Source organism: Hirundo rustica, chromosome 21 (genome assembly GCF_015227805.2).
Source record: "Hirundo rustica isolate bHirRus1 chromosome 21, bHirRus1.pri.v3, whole genome shotgun sequence".
NCBI classification, from domain to species: domain Eukaryota; kingdom Metazoa; phylum Chordata; class Aves; order Passeriformes; family Hirundinidae; genus Hirundo; species Hirundo rustica.
The window spans coordinates 2,264,704-2,279,169 of NC_053470.1; the positions used below are offsets into that span (position 1 = coordinate 2,264,704).

Sequence of the window (14,466 nt, forward strand, 5' to 3'; positions counted from 1 at the left end):
AGCTGAGTTAACCTCACTCCGTCAGCCAATAGCTCTTTTCCTCCTAAGTCCTTGAGCAGCAGTTATTTTATACCAAATTCAATGTTTGGTCTTTGTAGTATGGAAATTCAGATGGAGAAAAAAAAAAAAAAAAAGAGAAAAAAAAAAAAACCCAAAAAGAGAGAGAATACTACATTTAACACATTTGGAAATACAATTAATCAAGTACAACTCCACGAATGAGCCTCTGCCCCCAAAATAAAAAAAAAAATAATAAAAAAGGAGGAAAAAAACCAAACCAAAACAACAACAACAAAACCCTAGAGTGCAAATTTAGGAACTGAGAATGAAGCTTGGAAATTTGCCACTAATGGAGAAGAACGGATATGGCTTATGAAATAACCCCACCGTTTCTGTGTATAATCATTATTTTCAGTTTGGCCTCCCTAAATTAAATCGGTTTTAATCTTTCCTGCTAAACTGGCACAACGTTGACTCCAGCTTTTGGGTGTCCATTTGTTCTACCACATGACATCACGAGATGCCTGCCAATAACAGAGAGATGCCTAAAAGCCTTGAAATTCTTGGCTTGGGGACTCCAGGTTTTCTGAGAACTGTTAATTTACTTTGGCTTAAATCCTAGATTTTGGCTCCACTTGAGAAAAGTATTTCGCACACAGTAATTAAACTTGTAGTGGACAACACTGAAGCAATAGGGGACGAGCTGCAAAGACAGGATGTTGTCTAGGCACGTTTTTCTGAGCTTTCTCTTCTTGCAGCCATGAGAAGAAAGCACTGAAGGACCACTAACACAGTTTAAGTTCTAATTAGAGGAATCAAGGAAGAAGGAATGGCATTTGTCAGACAAAACTTTATATGTAATTACAAAATTGGAGAAAGCCAAGCTGTCAATTGGAAAACAAACTCAGACCATGGAAAATTCAGAACAGGAACCAGCAGAAGTGAAATTACTTATCCCAAAGGAACGTTTCCTGGGCTCTGAGCAGCATCCTCGTGCTGGTGCACAACAGGAGAAGCTTCACCTCTCTCACCTGCACGGGGATTCTCCTTGAAAACATAATAAAACCAGGGGCCAGCACAAAGACAGTGCCCTGACCCTCAAAACCATCCGGGACACAGGCCCTTGGCTGCTCCTTAATGGGAATTTGGCTGTGTTTCCCTGCCCTGCTCGTGGAGCAGGAGAACAGAAACGGCACAAGACTGCAAGTTCAAATACATCACAGAATAGTCTGCAAAAATAGCTGGGCCTCGTAAGAAATATCCTTCTCCATGGAAACCACCAGACGCTCCCAATTCTGGCAGACTGGAGCAAACGGGTCCGTATCATTAAAGGAAACGTCTGTGCATTTGGGCTTTCTCTAACTCTAACCTTCAGCAAGAGAGGAGCGATTGCTGGTGTCCAGCACGGGTCAGCTGAACTCGCCAGAGCCTTCCCTCTCCTCCTGCAGGGATATGAAATTCCCCAGGGACAGAAGGATGGGCGGGGGGGTGGTTTTGCTTTGCAGCTCTCTGCGGCTCTTTTAATTACACATCCGCAACGGAGAGAAGCGGGGAACAAAAAAAGAACCCCCGGGGTTTTCAAGCACCTGTCCACGCAGAATCAGGCACCTCCACGTGTTTTGGCGTGGAACGAGGCAAAGCAGCGCTCCTGCGACGCGCTGATAAACGCCGTGCCTAGATTTCAGCATCTGCGCATTCCAAACCTCTCGCACTGGAGCGAGCGCAAGATAAGCCATTACTATTCTCTCCCTCACCCAAAACAGTTTCCACTTTGGATGCCAGGTGGGGAACTATAGATTAATTAACTCCCAACTGGCGCTGATGGGATAATTACGGTCTCCTGTCTCTGGATTTCACTATTTCCAGCTGAACTGCCACACCAAAAAGCAAATCCTAACCATGAACCTCCACTTCGCCGCCGATTCCCAATAGGGCACTGACCCCTTACCTGTGGAGGCTGGGATTCACAATTCAGGAGAACTTAATAGAATATTTTTAAAGAAATAAAAGCGCTGCTGCCTCAAAACATGAAAGGGCTGGGCTACAAAGGAGCACTCATATAGAGAGCAATTATATTTTTGATATCTAATGGTTCTGCCTCAGGAAGCAAGAGCTGGCTAGCATCAAACTGTATAAAAGAAAGGATTATGGGCTCATGAAAAAAGAATGCCATTTTGATTTGAAACCCAGCAAAGCATAGTGCAGATTTGTTATTTTAACTCACAGTGCTTAATTCCTATAACAAGCCTGAATGCCGTTAAGGACGAAAAATACACGAAATACTTGTGGTACAAGACACTAAAAGTGACCTCGGTTCTCATCGGTGGCTCTGAGCGTGCCATTCTCTGCTTCCTGGAGCTGCACTGCACCTGCACAATGCATCTGGGCTACACAAGGCTGCAGCAGGAAAAATTAAAACCAAAAAAATTCAAACTCATTTCCAAGAATCAGCTTCTCCCCCAGCTTTTCCCAGGTTATGGTAACTCGCAGGCAAAGGAGCCCAAAACCTCCTCCTGATTCCCCAACCACCACCAAAAGCAGCTCCCACTTGGTTTCTGTGATTTCATTCAGGGCCCACAGGTGCCACAGCCGAGTTTTTAAAAGAAATTCTCAGCATTTAATCCCCAGCACCGGCAATCATCATCACGGGTGAAATACACAGAATTTGCACAAAAAGAGAAAGATTTCGTTCTTCCTCAATTCATGAAATTAAAGGATAATCCCCAATTATTCAGAATACTTTTGTAGTCTGGTATCTCAATTTGCCTTTTACTTTTAGAGTGGGGTTTTGGGTGGGTTTTTTTGTGGGTTTCTTTTGAAGTCACTCACGTCCAGAGGATTTAGAAATTATGCAAAACGGGGTGCCGCTCCCTGTTTTAAAGAAATGGGTGTGCTCAGTGCACCTCGTTCCGTAAAGCAGCATGCAGCATGAGCAAATAAACAGACAGAAATATGTTCTTGCTGCATTAGCCCGTTCAAAAGTGAAAAAATCCAGAAAGGTTTCTCACAAGCGGACGTGGACGTGATTTCTGCAGCACCCGCACCACCGTCACGGCAAACTGACACTGGGCAAACACGGGAGGGAAGATGGAAAATGGAAAATGGAAAATGGAAAATGGAAAATGGAAAAGGGGCCAAGGCACAGCACAGGAGCGTAGAACTGAATCTGTGCTCAAGTGTGGTGATTTGGGATTCCTGGCAGCGTCCAGGGCCAGGCTGGACGGGGTCTGGAGCACCCTGGGATAGTGGAAGGTGTCCCTGCCCATGGCTTTAAGGTTCTTTCCAACCCAAACCATTGGAGTGCAATATTTTTCCTGCTCAAACAATCACCTCAAAGCAGGTTTGAAACTTCCTGGTAACCTCTAGATAAAGACACTGGAAGATAAATGAATAGACTGTAATGGTTAACAATGGTTATTAACCTTTTGACAGAACTGATAATCCATTCACACAAGTTCCTCTGCTTGTCAAAAAGACCCAGTCCCACAATGTGCACCTGTTATTGCTCAGGAAGGGAGAAGGATCACCTCCTGTCACATGCCAAACCACTCCACTGCCCCCCAAAAATCCCATCTTCATCTGCCCACTCACAGGCTTCCCCAAAGTCCCATCTCCTCCACGCTTAACGAAAGCTGTGCAGGCACACTCATGGAGAAGATTTACTCACGGAGAAGATTTACTCATGGAGAAGATTTACTCACAGAGAAGATTTCTGTGGGAAAACTGGGGAATGGTGTCAGTGATGGAGTAAGAAGTGTTCTGGGGAGAGCTGTACCAGGAAATGCTGCTCGCTTTCTGCTGGGAAATGACAGCTGTGTTTCCTCTGCTGACGTCTCTTTCCATGGCCATCACTTTCTCATAAACCCTCCTGAAAACCCAGTCCCTGAAACTTTACAGCAAATTATCCAAAGGGGAGAACCGAGGGAATGTCAAATTATTATGTTAAAAAATAAAATTCAATATTCTGAGAAACAACTGATCCCAAACCCACCTAAATAACTCCACTTTTCTCTCCCTTTCCTTATCTCATGCATCAGCTCCCAAGCCCAGAGGCTGCTGCAGATCACAGGATGCATTTGTGTATTTTGAGGGTGCAGGTGACTTTTTTTTTTTTTTTTGACTAATTCCACCTGGATCAGTAAAACAAAACGAGCATCTGAGTAAGATCTGCGTGCCTCAACGTGCTCCTTCAAGAATACTCCTATAAAAAACAGCCAAACCAAAACTGTTTTCAAAGATTACCCTTTAAGTAAAAGTCCCGGGTTTATTTTTCCTGGATCAATTAAAAAAAAAAAAAAAAATTTATAAGGGTTTTTATGACTCTTTTGATATTTATAAGAGCCGTTTAGAAGGGAATATAAAAACCCCACTGACTATTCAGGAAAATAAAATTTTATACAAAAAAAAAGAGCTGTCAGAAGCCTTGGCTAGTTAAAAAAAACTTGCTAATTCCTGTAAATCACAGTAAGCTTAAATTTTGAGTGAAGCCACTGCAGGTACACAAGGGCAAAACTGTAGTTCTCGTCTTAATGTCTCTCAAACAATCAGATCCAGACAGAAGAAAGAAAATTCACTGCTTTCAAGCGATGAAGTATGTTTCTGGACGGCTACAAATTAATATAAAATTATTTAAATATGAAATCTGACGACAAAAGGCTGACGGAGGACAAGCACTGCACCAGGCAAATTCGGATTTTCAGCCTCTGAAGACTTTGTGCACTCACCCCATCCTTCCAGGGGTCTCTACAGCTTCAAGCAGTGGCAAAACATCAAGGGAGTACAAAGATCCACAGAAACACGAGGCTCTGCCTCTGCTTGCTGCCAGCCAGGGCTCCATCAGGATGAGCTCCATGGAAGCTTGGGCAGGACCCACTCCTCTCCCCCAGGAGATGCATTTCATCTGGGACAACACGTGCTAGAGGCACCCATCAGCACACAAACGCCCTTTTTGGTTTCTACAGCTCAGGAAGCTTCACAGCTCACGGAAAGGAAGCATCTCGGATGTTTTTATACTGTTTAAAGCCTCGGTACAGCAGCGCCACAGCTCGAAATCGCTGGTGCCACACCGTGAGAGGCTTGTACCAAGATGTTGGAGTCCAGGGCATTCCTCTGGCTGCCCTGGAGGGTCAGAGACCTGGACAGGGGGGTCTGGGACCCTGGCACAGAGCCCAGAGGGACACTGGCTTTGATCCCAGTCCATGGGAAAGGCTTCCTGCACTGCGGGAAGGATTGCAGGCCACAAGAGTGTGAAAGTTTGGAGTTTAGCTCATCACAGGGTGATAAAACAGTAGATTTGGGTTTTTAGCACTGAAGTGAATGAGCAAGATGGAGGATTTGGGACGTTGTCTCCTGCTTCTTCTTTCTTCTTCCCTCACTCCATTTTCAGCAGTGATGGTGGCACAAAGTAGTTTAAAGAGATTGGGTCAAAGTAGAGATGACCTGTTTAGTATAAGTGATAGGTATTGGCAAGTAATGATAAATAAAGAACACGTAGCAATTAGTATAAAAGGTAACGACAGCCCAGTGCGGGAGGAGTCGAGGAGTTGGAGTCGAGGAGTCGCCAGATGCCCGAGCAGCTGCACAGACCTTAGCTGGGCACTGAGAAAATTGTAAGATAAGAAACAATAAACAAAGCGCGCAACCTTGAAAATCAGAACCTGAAGACTCCGTCTCTTTCTTGCGTTTAGCTCAAAGCTTTGCAAAAGGCAAAAAGACTCTAAAACCACCTGAATCTCAGAGAAAAAAACCAACACCAAGTGGCCTCTGCTCCACCACCTGCCCTTCCCCACATGAGCTTGTCTTGGGCTGCAATGCAAGGTGTAACCAGCAGTGTGGGTTCTATTATCATCTATTGAAACCTCCTGGGGCGGTGTTTTCACTGTAACCCACTCCTCATAACTCTGCTCTGGAGGGGCTGGGTGTGTTCTGTCCATGGCCAGCTGTTAATCCAGGTGTGTCATTGTTCTTTATCCCTTCCAGGACCCATCCTCCCTGCAGGGATCTCTGCTGTTCCTGGGCCATCCAGGCTCACTGCAGGGCTGAGACAATTCCATCATCCATGGGGAGATGCTGCACCCAGGGGAGGAGCCCGGCATTCCCAGCTGGATCACAGCTGGCATTGGGAACAGCAGCACAGGCTGTGTGCACGGGATTGCCAGAGGAACACCGGAGCCATCTCAGCACCACTGGAGCTTCTACAGGATCATCTCTGCTCCAACAGAACCACACCTGGCACTGCAGGAGGACTGGATTGGGCTGCTCCAACACCCTGACCAACAGCGTGTCAGGATGTGTTCTGACTCTGTCAGGGTTTTCTTTTGTTCGTTTACTTTTTTGTACTACACATTTTATTTTTAATATTCCTAGTAAAGAACTGTTATTCCTATTCCCATATCTTTGCCTGAAAGCCCCTGAATTTCAAAATTACAGTAATTCAGAGGGAGAGGGTTTACATTCTCCATCCCACGGGAAGCTCTGGCTTTTCCTTGGCAGACACCTGAATTTCCAAACCAGGACAGGCTCCATCTAGTTTGCTTTTCTGGGGAAGAGGGAAACACCTCAGGAACACCTTCCAATCCTCACCACAAAGCCTCTAGCTCGCCTTCCACTGACCTGTATTTGCAAACCTGCGTGCAAAACATCTTTTCCCTCATTTTAATTTAATTTAATTGAGAAGCAGGTGCCTGCTGCAGTCCCGCAGGGCACGTTTATATCCTCCTGCTGACGCTACAGAGGTTCCCTGCCATTCCTGCTGCATGAGCCAAGCTGCCTCTGCCCAGCCAGACAGGGACAGCCACCAGCTCTTCCCAGCACATGTTGGTTATCCCAGTTGGATCCCAGTTTGATCCCAGTTCAATAAAGCCCCAGGTTCTGGTCATGCTTCCCCCTGCCTTCCTCCCTGTCCCAGGATTTGGGCTCATCTCGAGGTTTCCAGCTGGGAAAAATGGGAATTTTGGGTGGGAGAACGGGAGTTTCTGTAAGGAAAAAGGGAGATTTGGGGTGGAAAAGAAAGGAGCTGGGGTGAGGAAATGGGAATTTGGGCTGGAAAACTGAAATTTGTGGAAGAAAATGGGAGTAACCTGAGGCTCCCCCTTAAGAGATCCCCCATAAGAGCAGCTCAGATGATGATTCTGTGATCACAGGAAAAAGGAAGGATACATAGCCACCTCCTTGCCCAGGTGGCAGCTCCCAGCGGCAAAGGCTTCCCCAGGGTAATTCCAGCTGTTCCAGGTGCCTGGAGCAGAGCTGTGCCCCAGGGTGGTGGCCATGGGCTGCTGGGGCTCAGCTGAGCTGCAGTAACTGCTTTATTCATGACCAGACCCCTTGCAGGGATCACGACAAGCTTTAGCTGGTCATACATGGCTTGCAGATTTCCAACACAGAGAATGAAAGCCACAGTGGCAAAAAAAAAAGCCTCAGTGGGAGTGACACACAGTTTGTACCAAGGAGGGCAAAACAGGGCAGGGAGGAGCACGGGGAGAATTTGTTCTTGTAAGGAGAAAGGAGAGGCAACCCAACAGGCCTGGGCTCCCTTCCATCACATCACGCTCTGGTTTACACCTCCTGACACCCAGAACAAGGCAAAGTGCACCAAAAGGACACAATGCAAGGACCTCCAGCCATTCCATATCCAATTTTAACAGATCTGAAACCCTCTGAAGTCAAAGCAAGTATTCCCCTGAACTCTATGTGCCTTTGGCTTCTGTCTTTTCCGTTTGTCATTTTCTTTTCTACAAGCATTGAAGTCGAGAATATTCATACTCATCCTGTCCACTCCTCAGGAGGGTGGGGAGATGTTCGGTGCCAAAGGTATAATCAAGTGCTCAGATAAGCTTACAGGTTTAAAGCCAGACATCAGTAATAGAAGCAATCACGGCCATCAAACTACTAGGAAGAGCAGTAATGGGATTATCTGTCAACACAAACAAAAGGATAAATACAAGCAAACCCAGCAGTCCCTGAAACCTAATTCTCATGTTAATCTGAGACTATGGCAGGAAGACTGAAGAACCCGAAGATCAAATAAAAAGTTATTGATGGTAAAATTCTTGCCTTAAACAAAGTAGGTGTTTGTGGTTTAGGGTAACCGTGTGTATGGCACCAGCTGGTTAAGGACAAAAACGGCACCATCCCAAAGGAGCAGCAAACAAGGGACACAAAGGGAATTTCCTCTTCCAGGACAGGGCTTGGAGCAAGCAAGGACCTGCTCATGGCATGGGGTTGGAACGAGACCCCATTCCCTGTCTCCCTGCACCCCGAAGGGAGGAGGTAGAGCTGGGAAGAAGGGAGAGGCGGGGGACAGGTGTTTTGAAGGTCTTATTTCACTTCTCATTATCCTGCTTTGGCTTTGTTAGGAATAAACTCAGTGAGTATCTCTAATTCAAGCCTGCTTGGCCTGTGGTGGTATTTGGTGAGTGATCCCTCCTGGACCTTATCTCAGCTCCTGAACCCTTCATTCCATTTTCTCTCCCTTCTCCAGCTGCAGCGGGGAGTGCGAGACAGGCTTTGGTGGATCAACCCACTCCATCTCCCTTCACCACATTCAACCAGCAGGAAAAAATAATGAAATCACAAGCCAGCTGAAGGCAAACACACCGTGGCATTCGAACCCCCTCTCACTCGGCCAGCTGTACGGCTGTGATCACAGCCAGAGCTGAAACCCCCTCTGCCAGAGCTCTGCACCAGGCAGGGCAGCAGCGCAGCCCTGAGCCCCATCCCTGAGCTGTCCCTGCCGCCTGCTGCCCTCCTCACACCTGCACTTTACAGCACGGCATCACCTGCCTCAGCCTCTTAAACATGGAAGCAGCTGGAAGTTGTGTCTGGCAGGAAGAGTGCCCCTGGGCTTTTGCCTTGCGCTTGTGCACACGTGAACACGCGTGCGCCGCCACGAACGCGCGTTAACATCGCAGACCCGGCAGGAGCCTGGGCACGGGGAGGGAGCCAGCCCTGCTTTCCTCCTTCCCACTCCCCCACTGCACACCCTGCCAGCTGCCCTCTTACCTCCGCTGCGTTCAGCACAGCTGCCGAGGCTCCGTCCAGGTGAAAGCTTTGCGGCACGACACAGAGCATCCGCCCCGCTCCCCTGGCACTCCGATTACCGGCGTCACCCGAGCCCACCGAGCAGAGCAGGTGAGGAACAGGGGCCCAGGGGCAGGAAGAGGCTGTGGCAGCTGGTAGTTCATTTGGTGGCACCCGACTTCTGCTCCAGTTACAGCACTGGGGGACAGGCAGAGCTGCTCCCACCTGGATGAGCGATCCCAGAGCCGGCTCATTCCCAGGGGCTGCACCCTCGGATTGCTGCGGTCAATGAAGAGATCCTCATTTATTTAATAGGCGGGGATCAGGCCCTGCTTGCACAAAAAGCCACAAAACCGGCAGCACAGGCACTGGGAAGGCTCAGAGAGATACCTGCCTGTGTCTGGTATAAAAAGGAGTTATTTCCCTGACCCTACTCTGACACTCCAGACGCTCTCTCCCCACAGCAGGATTTCAGATGCACACACGTTTTTAGGAATCTGTTCCCTCCCCTTTTTTTACACGAGTGCCTCAAGTCCACGCTGCTCTCCGTGTGACAGGCACAGCTCCAAGCTCCCAAGGCAGGGGATATGAGACACCAGAAGGCTCCATATGCATTTTTCATCTTCTTACGCAACCGAAACCGTGCCCCAGCGCACATGGCTGAGGAGATTTTCTGCAAGCAGTCCAGCCATCCACCTAACGCTTACTTAATGGGAGTGTTTTCAGAAAAACACTACAAGAATTTTCAAATAGAAACAATTAGCGTTCACAGTAATTTGCATCTACTTTCCCCCATTTCTAAAGCAGCAGGCTCTGTGTTAATATTAACCCCTGCTTGCTCCTCAAAGCCCAGTGCAGGGGAGTGAGCCACACAACTCCCATTAGAGACCACAGGAACAATTCAGTTCAGTGGGGGAAAGATTACACGGCAGCGCTTGAAACTTTGGGGGACGAGCCTTTGTTTTTAAGCATCCTGCGTGTCAGCAGAATGAGCAGCTTCCATCACACCGCAGCTATTTTCGCCAGGGTTCCATTTCCTAATCCATCCTCCCGTGCGTCCAGGGACTAGCGATGGATTTACATGTGCAGCGTTCACTAAATCGCTCCCCCATCACCTAAGCTGCCCTGAACTCACGATGGGCTGAGACCAGAGCAGCCAAACTCCTCCAGAGGCTCAAAACCTCCCTGAGCCTGCGGTGCAGAGCAGGAGGGAAAGGTTTCATGAGCCAGAAACTTTGATGTAGGCTCACTTTCGAAAGCCAGCTATCCCGTGAACATTTACACCTCGGAAATCATGAATTAGGCTGGGAAGTCTGGGTTTTCCACAGCATGGAACAGCAGGTTCTGCCTGGAAGAGGAAGGTGAGTGCCTGGCTCAGACATGCCTGCAGACACCTCGTGGTTTGGGACCAAGGTGGGTCTGTCCCTGGGCCAGGCACCACTCCCTGTGCCCACGTGATGCAGAGCAAGGTGAGAGGATGGGGACAAGAGGAAGCCCAGGATAATTCCCACGAAACAAGGCTGTATTTGCAAAGGTGCCCGAGAGAGTTACGGCTCAATCAACACGAGACGAGCCAACTCCATGAGGCAAAGAAGAAAAGGAGCAGCTTCTTATTAAAACACAGCAGCTTTTTTGCTGTCTAGCACAGAGCTCCAAAACAGAGCAGGTTTGTGGGGTTTTTTTTTTTTCCTCCCTCCTCTTCTAAAACCCTGAAGAATTCCATGTAAAGTAAGTCCAAGTTTAAAGACTCCACATCTGACAGCATCTAAGCAGAGCCCACTTGAGCAGCGCAGTGCTGTCCCCTGTGTACACACGCTGCTATTCACTCTTTAAGAGATCACAAACTCCTTTTCCTGCAGGACCTCTGCCTCCTCCAGCTCGCTGGTTTGATGGGAAGCAGCAAGCGATGCAGAACAAACGGGAGAAGTCTTGTCAATCTCTGTCTGATCCAGGAACGAGTTCTGTTGGCAGGGCAGATGTGGATTTACGCCCCTGGTACTGAAATACCTGAGCTCTGTAAACAAGATGGTTGGTGTGCAGGGAGGAGTCATCCAAGGAGCATCTTGGATCCTTCAGAGGATGCTCTGGATTATCCCTGGTGGCCTGGGTGTGACACTACTCCCCATCTACAGGGAGCTACGCAAACAGAAGGGACACACAGAGTCAACAGAAGCCTCTCTTCTCCCTGGTGCCACATGACAGCACCCAGAGAAATGGTTGGAGCTGCGTCAGGGCAGGTTTGGGTTGGAGATCAGGAAAGGTTCCTCATCCAGAGAGTGCTGGCACTGCTCAGACTCCCCAGGGAATGGGCACAGTCCTGAGGCTGCCAGAGCTCCAGGAGCCTTTGGTCAGTCAGGGTGGGATCGTTGGGGTGTCTGTGCATGGCCAGGGGTTGGACTGGAGGATCCTTATGGATCCCTTCCAACCCAGGATATTCTATGATTCCATGACATATTTAGTCTTTTAAACCATTTCAATATAAACAGTAGAACAAAGGGATTTCCAAGAGATCCTCTTTGCAAAACATCTTCTTTTAATGTAGGTGTTGAAGGGCTTTTTGGGTAAGAAGGCTTTTGTTTGGTTTTTTAGGGATGAAGAAGTTGAAATACCATTCCATCACTAAATTACCAAAACGTGTCTGGCATCAGTAAGACACAAAACAGACTGAACAACGAAAGTCCCACGTCAGCAACTCCTGAGCAAGGTAAATGCAGCAGATCTGAGCTGGTGATAAATGAATCCCAGGGCACAGGCTGCTGACCACACACTGCAAGACACCCCACGCCTTCTGCTCCCCAGGATCACCTCAGAGCCTGCAAGGCACGGTATAACTCCAAAAACCTCAAATGATGCAAGGGTGCACAAGGAAAAGGGTGTGTTTTATCATCATCCAGGCAGCTGATCACAGGAACAGAGTGACACAGCTCCTGGGGCAGGAGCCTGCAGAGCACCAACACGTCCTGCGTATTTTGACGTGACTATTTCCTCCACACAAAAATAAATACAGTTAAAGGCAAACCTCAGGGAAAGGTAAAACTAAATATCACATCAGGCTTTGCAAACACCTCTCTTTGCCTATTCATTAAGCCATATCCCGTAGTAGCTACAATGCCAGGGAGATGAGGGTGCTGAGTGTGTTTGCATTTCCCAGACACAAAGCTCAGAATGAAAAGCCACTCTGAAAGCCACACCACGCTCTCCTGATTTTCCTGGGAGCTCAATTAAAGATCTGCTCAACCTGCCTCCATACAAAATTCAGCAGCCTGCAGGACTTTGAAATGCTTTATACCCTGGTGTGGAACAGCCACTGGATCATTAATACTCGACTTCAATGTAAATGTTTAAAAACCATGCAAGAGTTGAAAATGAGATCTGTCTCCGCCAGTTTGGTTTGTACACTGGGGAAAGTCACATCTTAAGAACTCCAAACTGCCAGCAGCAGGTACATGCAGCACACCAGAGAACAGCACTGCAGAGGGTGATGCTCAGGCAGGGAAACAGCAGAAAGCCTTGGCTGAACCCAGGAGATCCAGGCCCGGGGTGGGCTCCAGAATGAAATCCAGAGCACAAGGATATTTGTAAAAACCAGGAAATTGTCACTCCCACAAAAACCTCCTTCGGAAACTACCTTCCGAAGGTAGTGCAATTCAGCTGCTGATACCTGGCTTTTTCCTGGCTGGTGCGGCGCTGATGGCTCCGCTCACACCGGGAGCTGACACATTCCCAAGCACAGGAAACACAAAGGAAGCAGAGATCTTGTCCATCACCTGGAGATAAAACAGTCATCCCAAGCTTGTCTCCTCAGGCTCTGGCTCACTGCAGCAGCTAAGCACATGCTTGGAAGTGCTTGCTAAATAAATCACGAAATGCATACATCCAGAACGGTTCTCCTGGAACTTTGGGAACAGAAAGATCCCAAGCAGCTAGAACACTTCCAAAACCAAATTTCAAATAACGATTTATCCTCATGATATGCCTTTAATTTATGCCTGAATTATTCACCTCTTTTTTTTTTTGCAGATGAGGATCTGTAAGGAAAGGCTAAGGAACACTTTTCTGGGAACCCAAGTCCTCTGCTGCAAGGTGTTGAGACTGTTCACGCACCTCCGAAATTCTAAGGAAAGGGAGGAAAAAAAGGTAATATAATCTGACACAGATTAAATGTCACCACATATCCATGGGAATGTCTAAAGAGCACCTCACAGTGCGAGGTGTACACGTGCAAAAAGGAGTCTGAAGTCTTTGTCAGAGTAGCTTGGAGTCTATGATGTATTAGGAGAGGAAAAAGTGTTTAGCAAACAGGAACAGCATCTCCAGTGAGTCCTGAAACAAGATCTCTCCATAGGAGCTTATGGACAAGCATAGCTGGAAGGTAAATAACTAGGAAAAATGATGACAGTGAGGGACAAGGCAGAGGAAAAGACAAAGAGCTCTGGAGTGAGGACAAGGAGAGGAGCAAGACAGCCAGTGATCCCAGCTTCTCCCTCCCCACACCTCTCCTGCCCGCCCCAGAACAACCCAACACCCACTTCTGCCTGCACCTTGGGATGCTCCTTTTTTCCTTTCTAAACCCCTGTGTCCCCAGAGCAGCCAGCGTGCCCCCAGCACCTCCCCCGGAGCCGGGACAAGGACGCAGCCAGAGCGCGCTGGGGAAGCGCCCGCGCCCGGAGCGAGCCCTGCACGGATCCGCGGGCAGCGCTGCGCGCCTGGGATGCGCTAACCCCGAAACAGCGAATGCAAAGCCAATTCCCTCCTTCCCCTCTCTCTCTCCACAAGGTAAGTGCAGGCCTAGGAATGTTTATCCGGGACAGCTCCGCGTGTTTGGAGGCAGAAGGATGGGTTTGCCCGCCTCGTTCCCGAGATGTGAACCGGGAGAGCCAAAGCAGGGGAATCTGCGCTGTTTCTCCAAGGACTGATGGGGAGGAAACGGCGGCGCAGTTTGTAAAGGTCAGAGCCTGTGCAATCATACATTTTGCATGGGTGAAAGTCACTTCTGTGACAGAGGGAACAAAGGAGTGACAGGAAGGTGGAACAGCGGTGGCAACACTTCAGCATCCCAGGTAAAAAGGCAAATTGCTGCTCTCCCATTTGCATGTGTTTGGGAAGGTGATTTCAAAAGCAACTTTTATATTTTCATGGATTAATCCCTCATTTTCTTTCCTTACACAATTTGTTTAGAAAAATCTCCTGAAAGCATATTCTAGATGTCAAATACTGTATAAGCCACAACGGAAAATAAAGGCTTAGGCAAAAATATATACTGCAAACATCACCTTTTTCATTTGGTTGAAGTCATTTACTCCAGTAACACTGTCATGCTGAGAAAATGATCTTTTGTCTATAACTGCTACACTGCTATTAAGCATTTTAGCACGTAAGTATGATATTTTTCTTCTTTAGTCTGTAGCTCTGCTTGGATAGGTGTGGGGGAAAACAAAATCAGTACTT

The 14,466-nt window shown here is 47.9% G+C and overlaps 1 protein-coding gene across 3 annotated transcripts in view; it reads right to left on the reverse strand.

Moving 5' to 3' along the window:
• The window catches only part of NEXMIF (neurite extension and migration factor), a 162,749-nt gene that overhangs the window by 114,744 nt on the left and 33,539 nt on the right, over positions 1 to 14,466 (reverse strand). The gene's annotated exons all lie outside the window — the stretch shown is intronic.